The 20,295-nt window shown below is 38.5% G+C and overlaps 1 protein-coding gene across 1 annotated transcript in view; it reads right to left on the minus strand.

Moving 5' to 3' along the window:
• The window catches only part of CCNY (cyclin Y), a 313,868-nt gene extending 299,027 nt beyond the window's left edge, over positions 1-14,841 (minus strand). Inside the window, exon 1 of the mRNA XM_035729163.1 lies at positions 14,746-14,841. The gene's annotated coding sequence lies outside the window, so the exon portion shown is untranslated. The remainder of the gene's footprint in view (positions 1-14,745) is intronic.
• Between the last annotated feature and the right edge of the window lie 5,454 nt (positions 14,842-20,295).

A 20,295-nucleotide genomic window follows, 5' to 3' on the forward strand; every position in this document is an offset into this window, starting at 1 on the left:
ATAAAGAAGATTTGAACACACTATCAATTACTTTGACCAAACAGACATATAAAACAGTGTACCCAACAACTACAAGGATATATATTCTTTTTAAGTACAATGGAGCATTCACAAAAGCAGACACATAATGAGCCACGGATTAAGTCTTCTTAAGTTTCAAAAGAGTGAAATATTATAGCATATATTCTGTAACAACAAAATCAAATTAGAATTCATTAAAATTAAGATATAAAGAAAAGCCCCAAATATTTGAAAAGGAAACGACACACTTTTAAATAACTCACAAGTAAAAGAATAAATCACAAAGAAGTTAGAAAATATTTCTAATTGAATGATAATGAAAATACAACATATTCAATGTTATGGGATGTAGCCAAAACAGTACTTCCCTAGAGGGAAACCAATACTTCAAAATACTTAAATACAGTGCAATAAGAAAAGAAAAAAAATGTTTAAAAATTAGTGATCTAAGGTTGCAACATAAGAGGCTTCTTAGGAAAAGAAGAGCAAATTAGGGGCACCTGAGTGGCTCAGTCGGTTAAGTGACTGACTTCGGCTCAGGTCATAATCCCAGGGTCCTGGGATCGAGCCCCACATCAGGCTCCCTGCTCAGCAGGTGAGTCTGCTTTTCACTCTCCCCCTGCTCATGCTTTCTCTCTTACTCACTCTCTCTCTTTCAGATAAATAAATAAAATCTTACAAAAAAAAAAAAAGAAAAAGAAAAGAAGAGCAAATTAAACCCCAGGTAAATAAAAGGAAGGAAATAAAAATCAGAAATCAATGAAATGGAAAACAACCAAATACGGAAAAATAACAAGTCTAAAAGTCGATTCCTTGACAAGTTTGAACAAGCTGATAAACCTCTAGTGAGACTGATCATGAATAATAGGGAAAAATATAAATTCAACAATTTAGATGAAGCAGGCCAATTATTTGAAAAACACAATTTACCAAAAAGAAGACAACCTGAGCATTTGTATATCTACTAAGTAAATGGAATTTGGTAATCAATAATTTTCCCCTAAAGAAAATTCTAGGCCAACAGTCTTGGTGAATTCTATTAAATAGTTAAGGAAAAAATAATGACAATTATACAAATTCTGTCAGAACAGAGATAAGTCCCAAGAAAAACTTGTAAGATGTGACAAGAAAAGAAAATTATAGACCATACCGAGATAGAGGCAATAACCCTTATAAATAATTATTAATTGAGGTGAAATGGATAACATATCATGACTAAGTAGGGTTTATCACAGGAATGCAAGATTGGCTTAACATTTGAAAATCAGTGTAATGCTCCATATTAACAGGATAAAGGAGAAGAACTACAATTGTCTCAGCAGACTCAACCCAATGCAAACCAAAATCCCAGTAGGCTTTTTGTAATTAAAATTTGATTCTAAAATTTCTGTGGAAAAGCAAAAGCTCTAAAGTAGCCAAAAATCTTGAAAAAAGAACAAAGTTGAAGGTTTATGCTATCTTGTTGCAAGATTTACTATGAAGCTACAATAATCAAGATAGTGTAGTTAAGCAAAATAACAGAAAAATAAATCAATGAAAGAGAATACAGTCCAGAAATAGATCCACACATATATGGTCAAATGACTTGATAAAGGCTCTGTGATGTTTATGTGCTGGCTTGGGTAGGTTATGGTGCCCAGTTGTTTGGTCAGATGCTAGTCTATAATGTTGCTGTGAAGTTATTTTGTAGATATGATTAATGTTTACAACCAGTTGACTTTAAGTAAAACAGATTTCTCTTAAGGATGTTGGTGGGCCTTATCTAATCAGTTGAAGAATTTAAGAGCAAAAATTGAAGATTGTAGGAAAAGAACAAACTCTGCTTCAACACTGGATATAGAAATCCTGCTTGAGGGCGCCTGGGTAGCTCAGGCGGTTGTCTACCTTTGGCTTAGGTCATGATCCCAGGGTCCTGGGATTGAGTCCCTCATTGGGCTCCCTGCTCAGCAGGGAGTCTGCTTCTCCCTCTCCCTCTGCCCCTCCCCCTTGCTTGTGCACTTTCTCTCTCTCTCTCAAATAAATACAAATCCTAAAAAAAAAAAAAAGAAATCCTGCTTGAGTTTACAGCTTGCTAACCTGCCCCACAAGCTTTGGACTTGCCAATCCTCACAATTATATTAAAATCTCTCTCTGAGATAGTGAGAGAAAGAGAGAGAGGAAGAGTAAATATAAATAACTTCTACAAATCAGTAACAAAAAGGCAAACAACCAAAAATTTATTTAAATGGTCAGAAAAAGTATAGATATTTCACAAAGGGAGATATATGATTGAGCAATAAGCAAGTCATCAGGAAAATGCAAAGTGAAGCCACACTGAGATACCATTTTACACCCACTTCAGTTGCTAAAACTAAAAACGCTGACAGCACCAATGTCAGTGAGAATATGGAACAACTGGAAATCTCATACGTTTCTGGTTGAAGTATAAGATGGAAACCACTTTGGAAAACAGTTTGGTGGCTTTTATGGAACTACCCCATGACATGAGGGAAATGAAATTATGTGTCTACACAAAGTCTTATCCAAGAATGTCATAATTGCATCCTATAGAAAGCAGAAACTTGACACAACCCAAATTTCCATCAAAAGAAGTATAAATAGACAAATTGTGATATATTCACGTAATGCAATATTATTCAGCAATAAAAAATGAACTATAGATACTTTCAAAACTATGGACGAATCTCAAAAAATCTTATGTTAAGTGAAAGAAGGCAGAGAGAAAGGGTACATACTGTATGATTCCTTTCAAAAGAACTTCAAGACTAAGTTAAACCAATATATTCTGATAGAAATCAGAATAACTGCCTAAGGGAATGGGTACAGGAAAACCTTCTGGAGTGATGGAAATGTTCTATATATTGTGATTTGGCTTAGAGACTACATGGGTATGTACATTAATCAAAATAGATTGAATCGTACACTTAAGATCTGTACATTTAATAGTATATAAACATTTTTTAAATTTATTTGACAGAGAGAGACATAGCGAGACAGGGAACACAAGCAGGGGGAGTGGGAGAGGGAGAAGTGGCCTTCCCGCGGAGCAGGGAGCCCGGTGCGGGGCTCAATCCCAGGACCCTGGGATTATGACCTGAGCCGAAGGCAGACGCTTAACTACTGAGCCAGCCAGGTACCCCTATAAACATTTTTTTTAATTAATACTTTATTTTTTAGAGCAATATTTGTTTTGCAGCAAAACTGAGCAGCAAGTACACAACTCTCAGATATTCTCTACCCCCATACACACACAACCTCCCCCCCCATCAACATCCTGCAACACAGTGGTACATTGCTACAATTAGTGAACCTACATTAACGCATCATTACCCCAATCTATAGGTTATATTAGGGTTCATTCTAGGTGTTCTACACTCTGTGGGTTTTGACAAACATATAATTACATGAATCCACTATTGTAGTATCATACAGAATGGTTTCACTGCCCTAAAATCCTCTGTGCTCTGGCTATTCTTCCTTCCTCCCCACCCAACCTCTGGCAACTACTGATGTGTTTATTTTTTTGCCTTTTCCAGAAGGTCTTCAAATTGGATTCAAAATGGATTCAAATTGGATTCTTTCACTTAAGTTTCCTTCATGTCTTTTCACGGTTTGATAGCTCATTTCTTTTTTAGCGCCAAATAATACTCGTGGTCTGGATGTATCACAGTTTGTCAATTTACCTACTGAAGGACATCTTGGTGGCTTCCAACTCTTGGCAGTTATAAATAAAGGTGCTATAAATATCTGCATGTAGGTTTTCGTGTGAACAAGTTTTCAATTCCTTTGAGTAAATACCAAAGGGCTTACGGTAAGAGTATGTTTAGTTTTACCAAACTGTCTTCCAAAGTGGCTGCACCTGTTGCTCTACATCTTCACCAGCATTTGGTGGTGTTAGCCTTTGGGTTTTAGACATTCTAACAGGTGTGTAGTGATACCTCATTGTTTTAATTTGCAATTCTCTAATGGCATGTGCTTAGAAATGTGTGGTTTAATTGCAAAGTATTTTTGGGACTTTCCAGCTATCTTTCTGTTATGGATTTCTAATTTAATTCCATTGTGGTCTGAGAGCAGACATTGCATGATTTCTATTCTTTTAAACCTGTTAAGGTGTGGTTTATAGCCCAGAATGTAGTCTATCTTTTTTTTTTAAGATTTTATTTATTTATTTGGCAGAGAGAGACACAGCGAGAGAGGGAACACAAGCAGGGAGAGTGGGAGAGGGAGAAGCAGGCTTTCCCGCCGAGCAGGGAGCCCGATGCGGGGCTCGATCCCAGGACCCTGGGACCATGACCTGAGCCGAAGGCAGACGCTTAACGACTGAGCCACCCAGGTGCCCCTGGAATGTAGTCTATCTTGATGAATGTTTCATATGATCTTGAGAAGAATGTACAATCTGCTGTTATTGAATGAAGGAGTCTATAGATGTCAGTTATATCCAGTTAAGTGATGGTGTTGTTGAGTTCAACTATGTCCTTATTGATTTTCTGTCAGCTGGATCTGTCCACTTCTCATTTCTTGCTTTTGATCCATTCTGATAGTCTCTTAATTGGTCTATTTAAACCATTGATGTTTAAAGTGATTATTGATATAGTTATATTAATATCTACCATATTTGCTACTCTTTCCTGTTTGTTGTTCTTTGCTCTTATTTCTGTTTCTGACACTTTTTCTGCCTTTTGTGTTTTTTTTTAAAAAAGATTTTATTTATTTATTTGTCAGCGAGAGAGAGAGCACAAGCAGGGGGAGTGGCAGGCAGAGGGTGAGGGAGAAGCAGGCTCTCCGCTGAGCAGGGAGCCAGATGCGGGGCTCGATCCCATCATGACCTGAGCCAAAGGCAGACACTTAACTGACTGAGCCACCCAAGCATCCCAACCTTCTGTGGTTTTAATTCGAACACTTTATATGATTCCATTTTCTCTTCTTAACATATCAATTATACTTCTTTTTTTAAACTGAAGTTTAATTGACAATGTTACATTAGTTTCAGGTGTGAAACATAGTGATTTCACAACTCTATACCTTATGCTGCACTTGCCATCTGTCACCATACAAGGCTATTTACAATACCACTGACTATATTCCCTATGCTGTACCTTTCATCCCCATGACTTCTTCATTCCATAACTGGAAGCCTGTAACTCCCACTCCCCTTCACCCATTTTGCTCATCCCCCTACTTGCCTCTCCATAAATATAAAAAACAAACTTTATATTTATGGGTCTGTTTCTGTTCTGTTTGTTTGTTTGCTTTGTGTTTTTGGATTCACCATATAAGTAAAATCATATGGTATTTATCTTTCTCTGTCCAACTTATTTCATTTAGCATAATACCGTTTAAGTCCATCCATGATGTAAAAAATGTAAGATGTCATTCTTTTTATGACTGAGTAATATTGCATTATATATACATACATATATGTACACACACACACTCCATATCTTCTTTATCCATTCATCTATCAATAGACACTTAAGTTGCTTCCATATTTTGACTATTATAAAGAATGCTGCAATGATGGGGCACCTGGGTGGCTCAGTCGTTAAGTGTCTGCCTTCGGCTCAGATCATGATCCCAGGGTCCTGGGATCGAGCCCCGCTTCGGGCTCCCTGCTCAGTGGGGAGCCTGCTTCTCCCTCTCCCACTCCCCCTGCTTGTGTTCCCTCTCTCGCTGTGTCTCTCTCTGTCAAATAAATAAATAAAATCTTTAAAAAAAAAAGAATGCTGCAATGAACCTAGGGATGCATATATCTTTTCAAATTAGTGTTTTCATTTTCTCTGGGTTAATACCCAGTAGTGGAATTGCTAGATTGCACGGCATTTCTCTTTTTAATTTTCTTGAGGAACTTCCATACTGTTTTCCACAGTGATTGCACCAATTTGCATTCCCATTAACACTACAGGCGGGTTCCCTTTACTCCACATACTAGCCAATACTTGTTATTTCTTGTCTTTTTGATGCTAGACATTGTGACTACTGTGAGGTGATAGCTCATTGTGGTTTTGATTTGCATTTCCCCGATGATTAGTGATGTTGGCATCTTTTCATGTATCTGTTGGCTATCTGTATGTCTTCTTTGGAAAAATGTCTATTCGGGTCCTCTGCCTATTTTTAATTGGATTAGTGTGTGTGTGTGTGTGTGTGTGTGTGTGTGTGTGTGTGTGCTGAGTTGTCTAAGTTCTTCATATTATATGTGAATATATTAACCCCTTATCAGATAGATCATTTGCAAATATTATCTCCCATTCAGTAGGTTGCCTTTTCATTTTGTTGGTGGTTTCCTTTGCTTTGTAAAAGCTTTTTATTTTGATGCAGTCAATTATACTTTTTAAACTTTTTAAAGTGATTACCGGGGCACCTGGGTGGCTCAGTTGGTTAAGCGACTGCCTTCGGCTCAGGTCATGATCCTGGAGTCCCGGGATCGAGTCCCGCATCGGGCTCCCTGCTCCCCAGGGAGTCTGCTTCTCCCTCTGACCCTCCCCCCTCTCATGCTCTCTTTCTCTCTCTCTCTCAAATAAATAAATAAAATCTTTAAAAAAAATAAAGTGATTACCATAAACTTTTTAAAGTGATTACCATAGACTTTGCAATACATATTTACAACAAATCCAAATTTACCTTCAAATAACACTATACCAACTCACAGGTAGAGCAAATACCTAATAATAACAAAGGATTCCTAACTTCCTTCTCATTGCTCATGTTACTACTATCATTCATTTCATCTATACACAAGCATACATAAGTATATGTACATATATATATTTATATACTGTTGCTCTTATTATTTTATTTTAAACTAACTGTTAACTGTTAGATCAATTAAGAATAAGAAAAATAAATTTTTAGGGGTGCCTGGCTGGCTTAGTAGAAAGAATGTGGGACTCTTGATCTTGGGGTTGTGAGTTCAAGCCTACATTGGGGGCAGAGATTACTTAAATTTTTTTAAAGAAAGAAGAAAAATAAATTTTTATTTTACCTTAATTTAATCATTCTCCAATGCTCCTTTATACAGATCTAAGATTCCAACCTATTCCTTTCTCTCTGAAAAACTTCTTTTAACATTTCTAGCAATTCAGGTCTACTGGCAACAAATTTCTTCAATTTTTGTTCACCTGAGAAATCTTTATTTCTCTTTCACTTTTGAAGGATATTTTCACAGGGTACAGAATTCCTGATTGGTGATTATTTTTCCCCTCTACACTTTAAATATCTTATTCCACTTTCTTCTTGCTTGCATGGTTTCTAAGGAGAGGTCATATAATGCTCATCTTCATTTCTTTTTGAGTAAGGTATACTTTTCTTGTGACTTTTTTCAAGATTTTTTATCTTAGATTTTCTGTACTTTGAATATGTATTGTTTTAATTACATTTGAAAATTTTTAGAGCTCACTTTGCACTGAGGCTCAGATACTTTCTTTTACATCAGAACTTTGTTGTCCATATGATCTAGATTTTAAACACTTAGAAGGACAGTACCTTTTCAGCTATGTGCTAGCCTATCACATTCTCAACTTTGTAAGTCAATGACTTTATTCTGCCACCCAGCTACTTACCTGACATTGTTCAACTCAACCAGGAACTTACAAGGTAGACGGAAGGCCACAGTCATGCCTGAATTGGCTTTTTTTCATTAGTTCTTTTGGTCTTAATTTTGGGAATCAATACTTGGCATCTTTTTCTCTCACTAATGAGGCAGGAGTCCCATTATCTTCCTTTAACACCTGCATCTGCAAAGGAGCCTCTCCCATGGCTTCCCACTAAACTCAGACCAAATCCACTCCCATCCTCCACTGCCTGGAGAAACTGAACCATGGGATGTTTATCCCAACAGAAGTGAATGCTCTCTGCTATGCACAAGACGATAGCTGCCTTCCACAGTGGGCTGTCTAGTCCATTCCTCATTTGGCAGTTATAGAACTAACCAAACGAGGAGACTTTGAATATGTACGTAGAACCCACATGAGGAATAGCTTTCCAATGGCTGACACAAAAGTCCTAGTGTGAGGCTGGAATGAGCCTCTTCTGGAAAGGGCTGTTTTATATGCTCTTGTTACAGTATGTCATCTTTCAAAGTAAGCCTTAGCAAGTAGAATAAATTCCATTCAAATCAAATAAAAAAATACTGCTAAACCACAAGCTGAAAACAAGAATCCCAAATAAGATTTATCCTGCTGCCAATGATTTCCCACCCACCACCAGCTGTAGGGAGTATCTCTGTGACTGAATATCTATTAGGGGTCTTGTTCCATTCTGTCCTATTTGTTAGCTGTCACTGAGAAATATTGTTAGTTCTACACAAGAGGATTCTCTCTATACGGGTTACAAATACAACAAGAAATATGTGTGCTTGTGTCCATGCATGAGAGTGTTAAATCAACTTAATACATAGAGTCCTTCCACAGAGTAATCAAAAGAAGCAAGCCAAATTTCTCACTTAAGAAGTTATCTGAAGGTAATGTAAATCCTCTTCTGTCATCTTTTCTTCTCTATACTACCCAAGGATGGCTTATGTCATTTAGATTAAAAAGAAAATAATTACACTTGTAGAATGTGAAGAGTAGGGCTGCCTTGTGGCTCATAGCCTTTCCTGCAGGTGGCTTGCAAGTATGTCACTCACAGTGAAGGGAAGAAGTGAGCATGCCAATGACATGCTACTGAGCTGCATATCCACTTCTATCAAGCCTTATTCTATGCTCTTGATCCTTAGAAGCTGTATACTTTAGAGCCCCATACCCTGAAAAGCCCCGCTTTCTCCTTAAACCACTAAGGAAAATTAGGTAACTTAAGGCAACCCTTGGCCCCACCATCTGATCAAGCTCAGGTGGGGCTCAGGCACATTTTTCTAAAGTTTTGTAGGTGGTCCTCATGCATGGCCGGTGTTTAGAACCTTTATCTTAGGAAAAACTTTTATCTTAGTGACATGATGTCTTTGTACATCCTGAAATCCTCATTTAAAGCCAGGTGTGGAAGAAATACCTTGAGTCCTTTGGCATTGCCTTTTTTTTTTTTTAAGATTTTATTTATTTATTTGAGAGAGAGAGAAAGTGAGAGAGACCATGAGAGGGGAGAGGGTCAGAGGGAGAAGCAGCCTCCCCACTGAGCAAGGAGCCCGATGCGGGACTCGATCCTGGGACTCCAGGATCATGACCTGAGCCGAAGGCAGTCGCTTAACCAACTGAGCCACCCAGGTGCCCTGGCATTGTCTTTTTAATGCTCTATTCCATTGGTTCCCAACTCTGGCTGTGCAAGGTAAAAATCCAGTATACATGGGAGTCACTACAGGCAAAATGCCTCCAAAGAAATAAATAATTTATTTTATTTTTATTTTTTTAAGATTTTAATTATTTATTTGACAGAGAAAGAAAGGGAGAGAGAGCACAAGCAGGAGGAGTGGCAGGCAGAGGGGGAAGCAGGCTCTGCACTGAACAGGGAGCCTGATGCAGGACTCGATCCGAGGACCCTGGGATCGTGACCTAAGCCAAAGGCAGATGATTAACTGACTGAGCCACCCAGGCACCCAGAAATAAATAATTTAAATACAAAAACCGCAAACCTAAGTTTAATAAGTGACAATAGAAAAAACCCAGAGATCTCCAACCAAAAGTATTGTAGAAACCCTAATCTCCAACTTTCTTCTCCCTTTATCTAACTTTTCCCCCTTTGTCAAGAAAACAAATAGGTTAGTACATAATATGCTCCAAATTATTTCCTCACATTATCATCATCATTACCACATATCTGCAGTCTACTAATATTCTCAATATATATCTAATCCTTTAATTGCTAAGATTTTTATTGTGGACAGTTCCCAGACATATCATCAGCATTCTTAAAATTAGAGACATAAATCTTCTCTCAACATCCACTTTAAGAAAGTAAAAATGCTTTTTTGTAATATATGCTTGGTGTGATGTTCATGCTATTCATTATTTAACACACCAAGCCTTGCAGGAATCCCCCAAATTTTTAAATGTACTGTTAGATTCTAAGGTAATTCAGGGATCCTGAAAGAGATTCCTTCAGTTAGCCTTAGTCAGGATTTGGGTGTGGTAGAAGGAAATTATGCCCTGGTGACAGGCCCTGCCTGGAGATGAGACTGGGCAGTGATTCTAAACCATGGAAAACCATCTGATCAAGCTCAGGTGGGGCTCAGGCACATTTTTCTAAAGTTTTGTAGGTGGTCCTCATGCATGGCTGATGTTAAGAACCTTTATCTTAGGAAAAACTTTTATCTTAGGGTTTACCAACTGGATGCTTTCTCAACCTAGTCCCTGATCTGGGTCCTAGACTTGACACACTACTACAATTCCAAGAGGGGAGGGGCCAGTGAGAATGATGGCATGGTTTCAATCCACCCTGGAATGGGGCTATGGCAGGAGCATGGTCAGTGTTGCCGGAGGTAGACTCCTACATGTCAGATTTGCTCTGTGCTTTGACCCAAAATGAAACCCATGATTCAAGATTCTCTTCCCTCTTGGAGTCTTGTCTTAAATGGATTCTGAGAAGAGTTAGCAGGAATTAGTTCATCAGTTGCTTTGGTTGTGATAAGAATGATCAGGTAACATGATACTGCTAGAGGGTGAGAAGTGCTTTGGGGGGAGAAGGGCCCAGAAAAGCACAGAAAATGCATTGGAAATGGAAATAGACAAAGGACAAACTGGATCAAATTCTCGGTTCTGACATAGAAATTGTGCTTTCTCTGACCTTGCTGGCTTTGGTTTCTTTCTGAGACATTAGTGGAAGACTGTCCTAGGGGTGAGAAAAGCAAGTGAATTTCCATAGTGATGTGATATCTCAGGGTCTCCTTTTCAAAAACTATGCTGGTTGGTTGCGCTTGAAATGTCTAGGAGACCACATTTTTTTCTACTTTTAAGGATTTAGGCTGAAAATACAACTCCACTCTGGGAGGGATGACAGAAGTTAAGCTCATAATTTTTTAAAAGGCCTGTGTTTAAATCTAGGGCAGTGGTGGGTAAACTATAGTTTGTGGGCCAAATCCCACCTGTTGCCAGTTTTTGTGTGGTCCTCAGGCTAAGAGTGGTTTTTACATTCCTAAATGACCGGAAAAGAAATCAGAAGAATAGTATCTTGTGATGTAAACATCATGAAATTCTTCTCAGTGTCTGTAAATAAAGCTTTCTTGAAACATGGCCATACTCATCTGTCTACACATTTTGTACTTCAGTGACAGCTGAGTCATTGTGACAGAACGGTAGGTGGTACTGTATTGCTTTGCAAACTGCTCAGCCCACCTCAAAACACAGTGACACAGCTTTAATTCAACAGCATTTTGAGTGCCGTGCATATTGCCATAACACAGGCTTTTATAATTTTTTATGACCAGGGCATGCCCATCATATCAAGACAAAAAATGGAGAGAAAAGTAAACTTCAAATATTACACTTGTAAGACATAATGCAGTGTGGATTATTTTGTCATCAAATTGGATGACAAGGAACTGTATCTATTATAAAGTGGTGTTATAGCTGTGCTAAAAATACAGCCTCTGTTGATAACAATTTTCCCAACTCACAGGAAAGCACGTCACAGAAAGCAGGAAGTATAAGAAAGAATACTTCATTATAGTAGAATTTTTTCACAAAATTTTTTGAAATGAAGCTGCAACCAAAGTTTCCAAATAGCTCATTTGTTGGCTAAAGCAAGTCATATACCAATGGTGTTAATTAAGTCATATTTGATTCCAAGTCAAAGAAATATGTCCAGAGAAAATAAACTGGTTTAAAACGATTAACTTTTGGGCAAAAAGTTACTCAAAGAGTTGAGGACATTGGAAGCAACATCAATAGTCAATTTAAAAAGAAGCCAAATGATTTCAAGTGGTCTTCCTTGGCTTTTGATAAACCCACATACTGTTCAGTTGTTGTTGTTTATTCAAGGAGTCAGTGCCAGATCTGAAGTCACTGAGCTCCAGCTCTATGAATGGTCTCCATGAAACAATTATAACTGAGAATATTTTCAAAAACAGCGAGAAAATACTAATCCAGTACAACCTGAGGTGGAATCTGCTAAGATGTGCTAGTACAGATGGTGATAAAAATGTATGTGGAAAAGAAAAGGGCTTAGTTGAATGATTTTGCAGTTTTTGAAAATGCAAGGTGTTTAAAGACCTCATTGTGTTCATTGTACTATTTATCAGCAGTTACTTCTGAGGAACATATTTGATAACACGTGTTTTTGAATTGGTAGTGTCGACAGTTAACTTCTACTCTCACAGACTTAATAATCTTCAGTTCTATAAATTTTGTCATAAGTGAAAGCAAATCTCTACTTGTCCTACCACACAGCAGTGTGACGGTTGAGAGGTGATGAAATTTTATTGAGATTATTTTCAGCTCAGGGTCAAGATTGAAATTTCTCTGAATGAGGACTTTCTTCAGTCACTGTGATTTAACTCTGAATGACTTTGGAAATTAGCTTTTGCTGCAGGCTTGATGCTTCTTAACGAATTGAGCCTAAAACCATAAGGCAAATCTGTGCTTCTGTAGAAAACTTCCACTGCAGTCAAGTCATTCTGATGACAGCTAATGTTGTTTGACTCACAAGTCACATCAAACTGCTGTATTTACTTCCTATGTTGTCAAAAATTAAAACAAGAAGTGAAATCTCTATCCCACACAAATTTGCAGAGAATATATTTTCCAAGCTCAACCTACAGTTCCAGCAGTATTTTTTGGACCTCACTCCACATGCAAAGGAAAAGCCCCATATTTCAAAATCCATTCATTGTACAATTGAGGAGCTTCCACTTAACTGTCTATTGAGCCAATTAATCTACAATAACATGCTAAAAGGCACATATCAAGGAAAGAACGTAATAGAATTCTATAAATGGCTCAAGTAGTTAATGTTCTTAAAATCACATGCTTATGATTGATATCACAATTCAGCAGTACCTGTTTGTGTGACAAGACATTTTCTTATTCTGTAAGTATCTACCTCCATTTTGCCTCTTAGCTTATAAAGCCTAAAGGATTTACTATCTAGCCTTTTACAGAAAAAAGAGAAGCCCCTGATCTAGAGGACTGTGGGTGTGTGAAAGATGGAGGAAAACCTCATTAGGATCACTTGCTAGAAAGTTTGGTTAAATACGAAGTGTAATTCTTCAGATTTAGCAAACAAAGCCTTGTCTGTAGTCATGTTACTTTAATCAAAAATAGAATTGGACCCGAAGCTACATCTTTCTGCTATAAACTTAACACGAACAATTTAGTTCCAGCAAACAACAGCAGCTGTCTTGCATCAATGTTGCCAATTTGAATTTTTGTTAGTTTTATAGTTTTGTTTGTGTTTCATTTGTACATCTTGCTTTGGCTTCAGACATCAGTAAGATTTAGCCTCATAACTAGTTAATATCTAATATTATATTTGTTCATATATGTAGTAGTATAAAAAATAAACTTAAGTCACAATTCTGAGGTTCACATTTTTTTTCCTTAAAAGGAGCCCGTTAAATACTTGAGCTTGAGAAACACTGTCTTAACTCAAACTTCCCCGATGCCAGAGCAACTGTCTGTCAGGTGTGAGATGTGAACATGGGTGAGAACCCCTCTAATCCTCCCAGATGTATTTTCATTTATTGAAAAGGAATGCTACAAATACACATACATCTGTTTCTTCAGGAGTGTTAAAAAAGTTAGGTGAAACATTTCTCATCAAGAGATCATGGAAATGATAAGAATATCTGGAAGACCTGTGTTAGGCAGAATTGACCTTAACAAGAATCTGGTCTTACCTCTTCAAATGCAGTGGTTCTCAAAAGTAACATGCACAAAACCACCTGATGAGCTTGTTTAATGTGCACAATAGCAAACTTTTCTCCCTCAAATTTTCACTCAAGTAGTACAAGAATGAGGCCCAGGAATATTCTCTGATTGATGACAAATGGACTGCCATATTTTGAGAAACATGCCTTTTAGGTTTCTGATCTTCATGGCTTCATTCTGCCCTTCACTTTAGAACCCAGAGGATCCTCTGTAAAGCTCCCAGGTCATTTTTTCTACAAGAACTCCCTACCATAAAAGGTGAGGTAGGGAGAAGAAATTAGTCCATTCTACCATGGTATCTTATTAATTATTATTACAAATCCTAAACTACACTTGTTTGTGGAACATTCTAGAATACAGCAGGTGCCTTGAACTATTTTGTTTGTAACTAACTAGAAGTAACTCAGGTTTTAAGATTCAACTACCAAATAAAGGAACTTTCAGGTAAAAAATAAAATGTGACCGAGACTCATTTTCTATCAATCTAGTTATTTTTTAAAAAGCTTTTAAACAACAACAATCTCAATAGTCTTACACTTGTGATTTTCTGCAATCTCCACTGAAGGTCAAGCATACATGAAAAAGCCCTTGCTTTATTGCCTAAAAAGACAGATGAATACCGTCATTTTAGATAAAAATCATTAGTCCAGCACATACTTACTGGTTAATATAGAAACTGTATTACTGAGTAGAAGTCTCAGTGTAAGGCATCAAAAACCTAGTGTCTCTAAACAAGACTTTAAACAACCAAGTCACGTAAATTCAGGCCACTTCCTAAGCCAACATTGCTGAGGACTTTTACTGGATATGTTTGTACAAGTTACCTGTCCCCACAACCCACTGCCCATTAAAACATAATACCTTTATCAGAAACAAAAGCTTTTCCTAGGAAAGAAGAGATTTTTTAGCACTGGAAAATTACAGGATCAGGGCTCACCTGGTAGCAAAAAGCTCCAGGGCAGTGAATTCCAGTCCTAGCTCAGCTTCTGATGTTGATATGACTGAAGGGGCTTGGGTTCACTGCCCAGTTTCCTCACCCGTGAACCTGGAATAACAATGCACCCTCCTTTACAAAGGAACCATGTTGTGTAGCAAACAAAGTGATAGCAGCTTTTTCCCAACTCAAGAGATGAAATTACAGCCTCATTGTTTGTGATATTCCCCACACATACTTGAGCGACTCCTGATATTTTAACTATTAATTACTTGTTTATTCTCAGTTTCAATACCTTCTATTCAGATCCCTTTGAGTTCCTTAACCTTGCTTATCTCCCTGGCTTCAGTCTCTGTTGGTGAACCCCCACCAACCTTTCTGACGAACATTACGCTTGACTCCCAGATCACCTATCCTTCCTAACGACCTGTGGCCCGGATCCTCTCACGTTTCTCCATGCACAGTGCTCACCGCCATGCCTCCGCCTCGCTGCCTCTGGACAAGCCTGTCAGTCAGCCAGCTGTGAATGGGGAGGTGGCAGTGGCTCCAGCATGGGAGGGAGCGCACATCTCTCCCTGACTCTTACCCATTCCTCCCCTGTGCAGCCCCTCACAACACTGTAATAATGCCCCTTATGTGTCGTAACTATGTCATGACCCCCCTCAGGGCATATGTTACCTCCTAGCTTTCTTCAGATTCCTGGCATTCCTTACAGGAGGCAGTTCAATATATGCACCCAAAATGGTAATTCATTGCTAGACTTGTCATTCTTTAATGGTTTGGTTTGTAAATTTGGGTTGGAGAAAGATGAGATGAGAAGAGAAAGGATACAACCTGAGGAATCCTATAGTAGCCTGAAAAGTCTAACATCAGCCCTCAAGTGTCCTATATATCTTACTATTCAACTCCCCAAGATTGTTCCCAGCTAAATGGATTCCCTCTTTCCTTAATCAATAAACATTTTGCAATCACACAGACACCATTAACTGAAAATGTTGTTTTAGTTTACTATTTGTACTTAGTATGTCACGATTTATATTTGAAAAGGCATCTGTATGACTGTTATATATGGAAATAGAACATCCCACTAATATGGCGTTATAGGGAAGGGCTCCATTCCATGTAAGTGAAATTTCTGGATAAATGAAAATTACCTCATTAAAGACCAATCTTTCAAAATATTTCACCATTTTTTCAATCTTTAAAAAAAACAACAACAAAAAAGGGGCGCCTGGATGGCTTAGTTGGTTAAGTGTCTGCCTTCGGCTCAGGTCATGATCCAAGGGTCCTGGGATCGAGCCCCGTGTTGGGCTCTCTGCTCAGCAGGGAGCCTACTTCTCCCTCTCCTTCTGCTGCTCCCCCTGCTTGTGCTCTCTCTCTGTCAAATGAATAAATAAAGTCTTTTAAAAAAATTTTGCTATTTTTGATGGAACTCTTAGTTTTTGAAATAATAATAAAATTAAACTCTTCAATACCTACATAATTAGATTATCAATGGATATATTTCTAAAATATATGTAGATGCCTGCCTCCTTATATAATGGAAATCAAACATAACTTGCTTTTCAATTCCAGCTCCAGAGCATCGTTAAGAGTATCCATTATTGAATATTGTAATAATCCAGTACCAATTTTGTTTCTTAGAACTTTTCATCACTCAATATTAGATCGCCAGATGATACTTCATGTTATTATTTTACTTGCTGACTCCTTCTAATTCACTGCTTCTAATCTGCTCCAGGGCAACAAACCAGGTAACCAAACTTGAGTTAGAAACCCGCCTGTGGGGCGCCTGGGTGGTTCAGTTGGTTAAGCGACTGCCTTCGGCTCAGGTCATGATCCTGGAGTCCCTGGATCGAGTCCCGCATCGGGCTCCCTGCTCAGCAGGGAGTCTGCTTCTCCCTCTGACCTTCCCCCCTCTCATGTGCTTTCTCTCTCTCATTCTCTCTCTCTCTCAAATAAATAAATAAAACCTTTAAAAAAAAAAAAGAAACCTGCCTGTGCACCATTGGTAGGAATGTAAAATAGTACAGTTGCTATAGAAAATACTATTGCACTCCCCCTCAATAGAAGTAGAATTACCATATAATTCAGCAATTCCACTTCTCAATATCTACCCAAAGGAATTGAAAGCAGGCTCTCAAAGAGATATTTGTACACTCACATTCATAACAGAACTCTTCAGGATAGCCAAAAGTTGGAAGCAACCCAAGGGGCCATTGACAAATGAATGGATAGGGCGCCTGGGTGGCTCAGTCGATTAAACATCTGCCTTGGGCTCGGGTCATGATCCCAGGGTCCTCGGACCAAGTCTCACATCGGGCTCCTTGCTCAGTAGGAAACCTGCTTCTCCCTCTCCCTCTGCCCCTCCCCCTTGCCCATGTGCACACTCTCTCTCTCAAATAAATAAATAAAATCTTTAAAACAAACAAAAAACCCCACAAATGAATGGATAAACAAAATGTAGTATATCCATATGATAGAATATTATTATAAGGATTCCCACCTCCCCCCCGCCCCCGCCAGAGTCCTACATTGTCCTGGGCACAGTGATCATTCCCACCTAGGCCTTGACCTGTGCATTTCAAGACCCACCCCTCACGCATCTCTCTACTCTGCCCCCTAGTAAAGTCCTTTGAAATCCTACGTAGTGGCTCTTTTCTGTTCCCTCCCTCTTTTAGGTCCCAAGAAGGTCAAAAAAGGAGAGAAAGGAATTGAGTAGGGGGAGATGGAATGAGGAAAAAAACAGCTCAAGAGGAGGATCAGGGGAGAGGACTGGTAGCCTCTCACTTCCTGCTTTGCATCAAGCATGAGGGCTAGATCAGTGTGCATGTGCATGTGTATATATTATTATTCCATTTTACAGATGAGAAAAATGAGGCTTATGGTGAGAACCCCTTTCCAAATGCTGAAAATGAATGAAGTAAGAGAAACAAGGACACTGTTATGAGTTCATTATTTTCAGATTATATCTTTCCTACTGGGAGGGTGGGGTGAGAAAGAGGTTAACAAAAGGAAGGAAATCCTGTCCCATGCACAGCATGGATGAACCTTGAGGACACCATGCTAAGTGAAATAAGCCAGTCACAAAAGACAAACACTGTAAAGACAGGTTGGGGAGTTGGGAGAAGGGAAAACAGGGAGTTGTTTAATGGATCAGAGTTTTAGTTTTGCAAGATAAAAAGAGTTCTAGAGATTGGTTGCACAGCAATGTGAACATACTCAACACTATTCAACCGTCTACTAGAAAATGGTTAAAAGGGTAAATTTTATGTTATGTGTATTTTACCACAATTAAATAAAATTTATGAAAAGTTAGAAACATGCATTAATTCATTCAATAAATATTTCTTTTGTGCCTACTATGTATCAGACCCTGCTCTTTGTGCCAGGGAAAAAGTGCAGAACAAAACAAAGTTTTGTCCTTTATGGAGCTTAGATTCTATTATATAGTATATAATAGTATATATACCTTTGCAGTCTACCTAATAAAGTGCATGATTTTAAGACATTGGTTTCAGAACATTAATGATTTCTCTATAGGATCTGCACCTTGACCTATTTGAATGAAGAATATATCTGAAGTTTAAATATCTTAATTCTAAAAGAGCATGATGATTAAAATGTTAAAATTGACCTATCACCAACACCTTTTGGGTGTGTTTGATTAGTTTTTCCTTCCGTTATATAGATTAAAGAATGGGATATGAGAGACTGAATATACAAATGGGCAACGGCCAGACCATGTATGAAAATAAAACTTTGACCCACAACCTGCAGCAACCTGCCTAGGAAACCAATCTCTTATCCACAATAAACAACCCAGGAAGCCAGCCTACTATAAATCAGACTTACAGGGAACAAGATTGCTATCTCCGACAATGTAGGAAGCTAAACAATAACTTCTATAACAATCAGCCTAAAATGGCCAGAACTTGATTAATGACTGACAGCTTCCCTAAGTTTTGTCCCTGCTTCCGATTTACGACCAACCAGAGAAAGCCAAATAGGCACCCTAACCAGTCACCTAGGATGCCCTGCTTCTAGTTAGCCTTCCTACAGCCTCCCCCTGCGAACAGCCTCCAACAGGGCATTCCTGAAGCCTCCCCTCTGTGCACTTTATAAAGCTTGCCCAATCCTCTGCCTGCCTTTGAGTCCCCGCCAAAACATAAGGGACTGCGGCTGTCTCCCTTACTATAGCAAGCTCACAATAAATAGCTTTTGCTTTTCTCATTTTGTTGGTCTTTATTTCCACAGATGTTTACTATATACTTGCAAATTGCTAGTCAATCTTTTAAAACAGTTAATAACTCCCAAGATATCATTGTTCCAGCTCCTGGGTTACTAGCAAGATGGCTGTCCTGCCCATCACCTGGTTCCCAGCGCTCACAGGGCGTTGTCTGACATTAACCAGTCATCCAGCAGATGGCATGATCACCATGCCCCTGCCCCCAATCAAGAGTTCTTTCATTATTTCAGTGACATCATTTTTAACAATGAATGATCATTTGAAAAATTCTTTTAGAAAAATTATTTTTCCAGGGTGCCTGGGTGTCTCAGTCGGTTAAGCATCTGCCTTCAGCTCAGGTCATGATCCCAGGGTCCTGGAATCGAGCCCCGCATCAGGCTCCCTGCTCTGCCGGGAGCCTGCTTCTCCCTCTCCCTCTGCCCCCCCAACCCACTTATGATCTCTCTCTCTCTCTCTCTCTCTCTCTCTCTCTGTCAAATAAATAAATAAAATCTTTAAAAAAAGAAAAATTATTTTTCCATTTAGATTCCTAGTTAATCTTCTACTATACTTTTACTTCAGGCATGGAGAAATATTTTCCATTTGTTTGTTCCAATGTTTGTGGAGGGTTGAATGACCTCCAAATAATAGGGACATTTGTACATCTTACTTGAGATTATATGTGCAAGAACTTGGGAACTATTTGTTTGCTTGTATCTGAATAACCACTGGGTAAACATCAGGTGTAAGAAATACTTGATAAAGCTGGGTTGACTTTGGAGCTGAATAATCACTGTAATGGATATTACCTTTAAAATACATGATGTATTTTTCTCCTTGTACCTCCAGGTATATGACCTCCCTCTCTTCTGTTGGCAGCATCCATTTGCCTTAGGTCAGATTATCGTTCTTATGGAAGAAAGGCAAAGAGACAATATTACATATTTCTTGCAGTCTTGTCTTTGCATTTGAGAATTTTGAAGATCACACTTACAAAACAGGTTTTCAAAGAGAATGGACTTTCTAAATTCCAAATACTCTCTCTTTATGTTTCAAGAGGCAAATCTGGCTGGCTCATAGATTATTATAAGCACATAATTTTGAACAATGGATGATCATTTGAAAAATTTAAAAGTAGAACAACTTTACTTTAAACCAGAGTGTAAGGGAATCCCTTGAAAAGGAAAGGGAAAATAGAAAAATCCTTCCTCTTTTAGATCTGGGGAGCAACAGCAAGACAAATGTGTGCTAAGATATCCCCTCTAATGAGAGAACCACTGGGGAGGATGACATCTCCTGGGCTGAGAGGAGAGATTTGGGAGATT

The sequence above is a fragment of the Zalophus californianus genome, chromosome 9, assembly GCF_009762305.2.
Source record: "Zalophus californianus isolate mZalCal1 chromosome 9, mZalCal1.pri.v2, whole genome shotgun sequence".
NCBI lineage: Eukaryota > Metazoa > Chordata > Mammalia > Carnivora > Otariidae > Zalophus > Zalophus californianus.